The 6265-nt window shown below is 37.7% G+C and overlaps 1 pseudogene; it reads right to left on the reverse strand.

Moving 5' to 3' along the window:
• Nucleotides 1-5043: 5043 nt before the first annotated feature.
• On the reverse strand, nucleotides 5044-5419 carry LOC101098374 (annotated as a pseudogene).
• Nucleotides 5420-6265: the final 846 nt, after the last annotated feature.

A 6265-nucleotide genomic window follows, 5' to 3' on the forward strand; every position in this document is an offset into this window, starting at 1 on the left:
ACACAGGTTCCCCTCTATGAACACTTTTTACACATTTTTCTGTGCACCTAGGTAGGCATATCTATTAGAGTAGAATTGCTGAATCAAGGGAATGCAATGTTTAGTTTTAGTGGATAGGATAATTAAGACTTTCTAATTATTCTTGTGTCAATATTTTCAGGTTTTGATTTTATAAAAAAAATTTGTCCATTTCATCTAAATTATAAAATTATTGGCATGAAGTTATTTGTAGTTATTTTCTCATTGCCCCTTTGATGACTATGTGAATTTCTAGGGATGACACCTTTTTTCATTAGTGATATTAATAGTGTGTTTCTTTTTTTTCTTGATCAATCTTTCCAGGGATTTGTAAATTTTATTATTCTTTTCAAAGAACCAATTTTTGACTTAGTTTATTTTTCTCTATTCTATATTTTTTCTATTTCATTTTTGCTCATATCTTTATTATTTCTTTCCTTCTAATTAATTTACCTTAAATTTGATGTTGTTTTCTAACTCCTGGAGGTAGTCACTAAATCACTGATTTTCCACCATTATTTTTTTCTAAAATATATATTTAAAGGCCTAAATTGTTTCCTTAGGTTTAGTTGAAGCTCTATGCTACAAATTTTTGACATGTTTCTTCTTCATTATTATCCAGTTCAGAGTATTTTCTAATTTCCATGGAAATTTCTAATTTCTGATTTGGCTTGTGAATCATGGGTTATTTAGAAGTGTTGCTTAATAATTTCCAAACATTTGAGGATTTTAAGTGTTTCATATTATTTCTAGGATTTTCCCACTCTATTAAGAGGACATACTCTGTTTAATTTCAATCCTTTGCAATTTATTGACATCTGCCTTGTTATTCAGAATATGGTTTATTTTGTTAAATGTGCCATGAACCCTTGAAAATAATGTAATCTGGGGTGCTTGGGTGGCTCAGTTGGTTGAGTGTCCGACTATTGATTTCAACTCAGGTCATGATCCTGGGGTTGTGGGATCAAGCCCTGCATCAGGCTCTGCACTGACATCATGGAACCTGCCTGGGATTCTCTCTCTTTCTCTCTCTCTGCCCCTTCCTCCCCCCCCCCCCCCCCGTAAATAAATAAACATTTAAAAAATAATGTAATCCTGCTCTTGTTGGGTTCAGTGTTTTACATATGTAAACAAGGTCAAGTTTGTTTATCAGGCGGTTCAAGTCCCCTTTATCTTGACTGATTCATTGTCTGATTAGTCTATCAGTTGTTGAAAATGGATTTGAAATCTTCAACTATGCTATTGGATTTACTTGTTTTTTCCTTTAGTTCTGTCTGAGCTCTGCATGTTTTAAGTTTTCTTTTCAGATACATACACATTTCGTATTATTAAATCTTCCTGTTGAATTGAATTTTTGTTATTGTGAAATGCTTCACTTTATCTCTGGGAATACTTCTTGCCTTAAACTCTTGCTTTGTCTGATAACAGTATAGATAAGCCAGCTCTCTTTTGGTTAGTGTTTCCTAGGCATATTGACTTTCAATATTTATGTGTCTCTCTTCCATAAGCAACATATAGTTGGGTCTTGCTGTTTTGTCTTGTTTTTCTGGTCTGACAGTCTTTTCATTTTAATTGGATAATTGAGTCCACTTATGTTTAACAAATTCCCAAATTTTTTGCTGTTAATTCTATCATCTTATTATTTGTTTTAAATTTGCTTTATCTGGTTTTTGTTCTTGTTTTCTTTTCTGCTGCCTTCTTTTAATAAAATGCTTTTCAATATTCTAATTCCTCCATTAGTGTGTTAGTTATAAATTCTTTTATTATTTATTTAGTGTTACCCTAGGGCAGGGGTTGGCATACTTTTTTTTTTTCTGTGAAGAGACAGATGGTAAATATTTTAGGTGTAGAGGGACGCACACAGCCTCTGACTCCCTCCTCCCCCTCTCCTCTTTCCCTCCTCCTCCTTCTTCAACTATTCTTTAAAAATGCAAAACCAGGGCACTTGGGTAGCAAAGCTGGGTTAGGGGATTAGGTGGGTTAAGCGTCTGATTCTTGATTTTGGCTCAGGTCATGATCTCATGGTTTGTGAGTGAGTGAATTTGAGCTCCACATCAGGCTCTGCGCTGACAGTGCAGAGCCTGCTTGGGATTCTTTCTCTTTCTCTGCCCCTCCCCCCGCTGCTCACATGTCTGCTCTCTCTCTTTCTCTCTCTCAAAATAAATAAATAAACCTTAAAAAATTAAAAAATAAACATGCAAAACCATTCTTAGCTCCCAAGCTGTTTAACATAGGCTTTGGGCTGGATTTGGATGTGGGTGATAATTTGCCTAACTCTGCTATAAATACACCATATGCCTTCACAGAATCTACTATTCAGTTAATAATTTTACTACCTCCTGGACAATATGTGGACCTTACAACACCTTAATACCATTTACCCAACTCCATTGTTCCTTTTCTCCTGTTTTGGTCATGCATTTGACTTCTTTATACATTTGAAATCCCATAAGACATTATAATTTTTGTTGTTTTAAATAGTCAATACTCATTTTGATTTGCTCTTATATTTACCACATATGGTGCTTTCTATTGCTTTCTGCATTACTTTTCTTCCAAGTGGGATTGTTTTATCAGAATAACTTCCCTTAGTATTTCTTTTCATGTATATCTATTGATAATGCATTTTCTTATTTTTTATTTGCTTGGCATTTTTATTTGTCTTCATTTTTAAGGGTATTTCCACTGGATGTAGAATTCTAGACTGGCAGTTACTTCCTCCCCCTCCGCAGCCTTTTAGCTCTGTCATTCTACTGCTTTTGCCTTCTATTGTTTGTGTACAATGGGTCTTATTACTGCTCCTGTTGAATTTTTTTCTCCCCTATTTTAAGATGTTTCTTTTTATCTTTAAGTTTTTGAAGCTTTACTATAATGTGCCTTTGTGCAGTTTTGTTTGATTTTGTGTGCTTGTGTTTGTTAATGCTTCTTGAATCTGTATATTCTTGGTATTTGGCTCTTCAAATACTGATCCTGGCCCATCTGCTTTCTTCTGGGATTCAGATTCCACACATGCGGGTTGTTTTCACTATATCTTTGTTTTCACTGTATCTTTGTTTTCACTGTATCTTTGATGCTCTTTTCCTCTTTCTTTTTTCTTTCTCTGTCCCTCTTTTTGTGTGTATATATATATATACATACATATATATATATATGTATATGTGTGTTTAATCTGTTTTCTTCTGTTTCAATTTGAATATTTTTCTACTGATCTATTTTCCAATTTACTAATCCTCTTTTCTGTTGTGTCTAATCTGCTGTTAAACCTATCTCTTGCTTATTTATTGAACCCTTAGTTTTAGTTATCAAATTTCCCAGATCTAGAATTTTTGTTTGCTTCTTTTAGAATGGATTCCAGGTTTCTATCTTTCCATCTACTTGTTTGAATATATTAATGCTAGGTTTATAGTCTTTGATAACTACAGTATCTGGGTCACCTATATGTTTTTCTACAGTCTTTTGTTTTTTAATTTGGTTTTATTTCCTAGCAAGCTGTATAATTTTTGATTGAATGCTAGATATTGAGAACGAAGAATTACTGAGGGTCTGGATAATTTTGTCTTCCTTTGGAAAGGAATTTTTTTTTTCCTAGCAGGCAGAACACCTTGATCCTGTCAGGAATTGAGATACTTTGAAGCTGGATTTTAGGCTTTGTGAGGGCTGGTCTCTGCCTGGCTTGTCTTGTCTCTTAGGGTATAATCCTTCATCTGTCTCAATAAAAATCTAGGTTATTCATGGCAATGTCTTCTCTTTGGTGGGCTGTAAACATCAATATTTTTTCTCCTTAGCACTTGGAGACTGCTCAAACTCTGACTGGTTTTTCAGCCTTTTAGAAGCTGTTTACTGCTTAGTTTCTTGGCTGCTTGCCTATCATGTGGAAAGCTTAGGAATGAGAAAATTCCTTGAGGGGAAATCAAATACAGAATGGCTGGCTTATTTCTATACAGGCTTTTTCTCCAGGATAAGGGTTCCCTATGTTCTGGCTACCCCTTGAGAACTGGCAAATGCCCGGAAGGGAAAACATGAGGGAAACTTAGGTTTTACTCACTGCATTTCCCTTTTCTCCAGAATCTTGGCATCTAAAGTCCTGCCTGCTTTTAATCTCTGATGACTTTTAACAGCTATTTTATGCAATATATTTAGCTTTTATAGTTGCTCTCTGTCAAAGACTCTAGAGATTTATTGTTTGTTTGTTTTTGAATTTTGAGATTCATATTTTATTTACAAGCAAATGAAGGATGTCTCCTAATGGGTGCCTGGGTGGCTCAGTCAGTTGAGTGACCTACTCTTGGTTTTGATTCAGGTCGTGATCTCATGGTTTGTGAGTTCGAGCCCCACATCAGGCTCTGTGCTGACAGTGTGGAGCCTGTTTAGGATTCTCTCTCTTTCTCTGCCCCTCCTCAGCTGGCTCTTGCACTCTCTTTCTGTCTCTCAAAATAATAATAATAATAATAATAATAATAATAATAATGAAGGATGTCTCCTGTAATGCTAATATGGGACAAGAAGAGTAATATGAAGAAGTAGTTGCTGGCTCCACAGTGATGTGTGAAAGGAGCCCATGCCACTTGAAAAAAAAATTTTTTTTAATGTTTTTATTTATTTTTGAGACAGAGAGAGACAGAGCTTGAGCAGGGGAGGGGCAGAGAGAGAGAGAGGGAGGCACAGAATCCAAAGTAGGCTCCAGGCTCTGAGCTGTCAGCACAGACAGTGGGGTTTGAGTTCGATGCGGGGCTTGAACTCACGGACTGTGAGATCATGACCTGAGCTGAAGTCAGACGCTTAACCGACTGAGCCACCCAGGTGCCCCAGCCACTTTTTTTTTTTTTTTTAACAATGGTTTTGCCATTAAAAAGGGGGAAAAATCCACATGATTTCTTCATGATGCACATATGAAAGGATCAAAATAAAAACAAGTTTTCAAAACTCTACAGTTTCCAGTCAAATGTGTGAGGTGGCCAGATGTCATTTTCATTCAGTGACTGCCCCTTCTCCCCAAGAGCAATAGCCTCTGAGCAGCTAACTGACTTAATGCTCATTGAGGGTATCTGCCTGAGGAATGGAGAGACCCCGATCCTTCAGAGCCTGGTCTGCTCCTCTACCCTTTGTTCTCCCAGGATTCCTTCAACGGACACTTGCCGGCGGTGTGTATCGCTCTGCATTTCCAAGTCTGTTTCTCTTAGTAGGACCACATTTCCTCTTCTGACCACAAAAATCCCTTGAGGAATATCACTGTACTTTTTTACCCAATAAATATGCTCCAAAGTCTGAAAGGTAGCACTAAATTAGCAAATTTATCAATGCTTCTTATAAAACTAGTAAGTGTCCTTCCGTCTCGAAGCAAGATCAAGTGCTTTTTGTCCACGTCCTTGGTGAGCCTGGTGGTGCTGGGCATATAGTTCATTGGGAGCTGACATAAGACTGTAGTGTAGAGTGGAGGTGAGCTAGCGCATCTAACACCTCCTTCTTCCTACCACAGTTACCGCCTGGCAAGACTGGGACAGGAACCCTGACCAGGAATAGCATGTCTGTCCCAGTTTTAGCAGCCGAGGCCTACTGGAAACCCCTCTAGAGATTTGTTAGTTTTTTACTTTTTAAAGTTTATTTATTTTGAGAAAGAGACAGAGTGAGTGGGGGAGGGGCAGAGAGAGGGAGGGAGAGAATCCTAAGCAGGCTCCATGGTGTCAGCACAGGGCTCGAACTCACAAACCTTGAGATCATGACCTGAGCCAAAACCGAGCTGAAAGCTTAACTGACTGAGCCACTCAGGCACCCCCTAGAGATTTATTTTTAAAAGTGGTTTCCAGGACATGTCCCAAGGCCAGGGCACATTAACTATCTCTTGCATGTTTTGAGACACCACCAACTGGGGGCTGAAAAGGTCTTTTGGCTTCTTCAACACCTTCAACAATAAATTATAAAACTCTATTGAATATGGGGGCTCCTGGGTGGCTCAGTCGGTTAAGCGTCCGACTTCAGCTCAGGTCATGATCTCGTCGTCCGTGAGTTCGGCTCTGCGTTGGGCTCTGTGTTGACAGCTCAGAGCCTGGAGCCTGTTTCGGATTCTGTGCCTCCCTCTCTCTCTGCCCCTCCCCCTCTCACACTCTGTCTCTCTGTCTCTGAAAAAGGAATAAACCTAAAAAAAAAAAAGCTCTATTGAATATAATTTGTAAGTATTAACCACTTTGTATTTTAAAATTCAGATTAATGTGCCAAGTATGATCATTCTCAATCAGATCACTCAGTTTAC

This window comes from Felis catus, chromosome A3 (genome assembly GCF_018350175.1).
Source record: "Felis catus isolate Fca126 chromosome A3, F.catus_Fca126_mat1.0, whole genome shotgun sequence".
NCBI lineage: Eukaryota > Metazoa > Chordata > Mammalia > Carnivora > Felidae > Felis > Felis catus.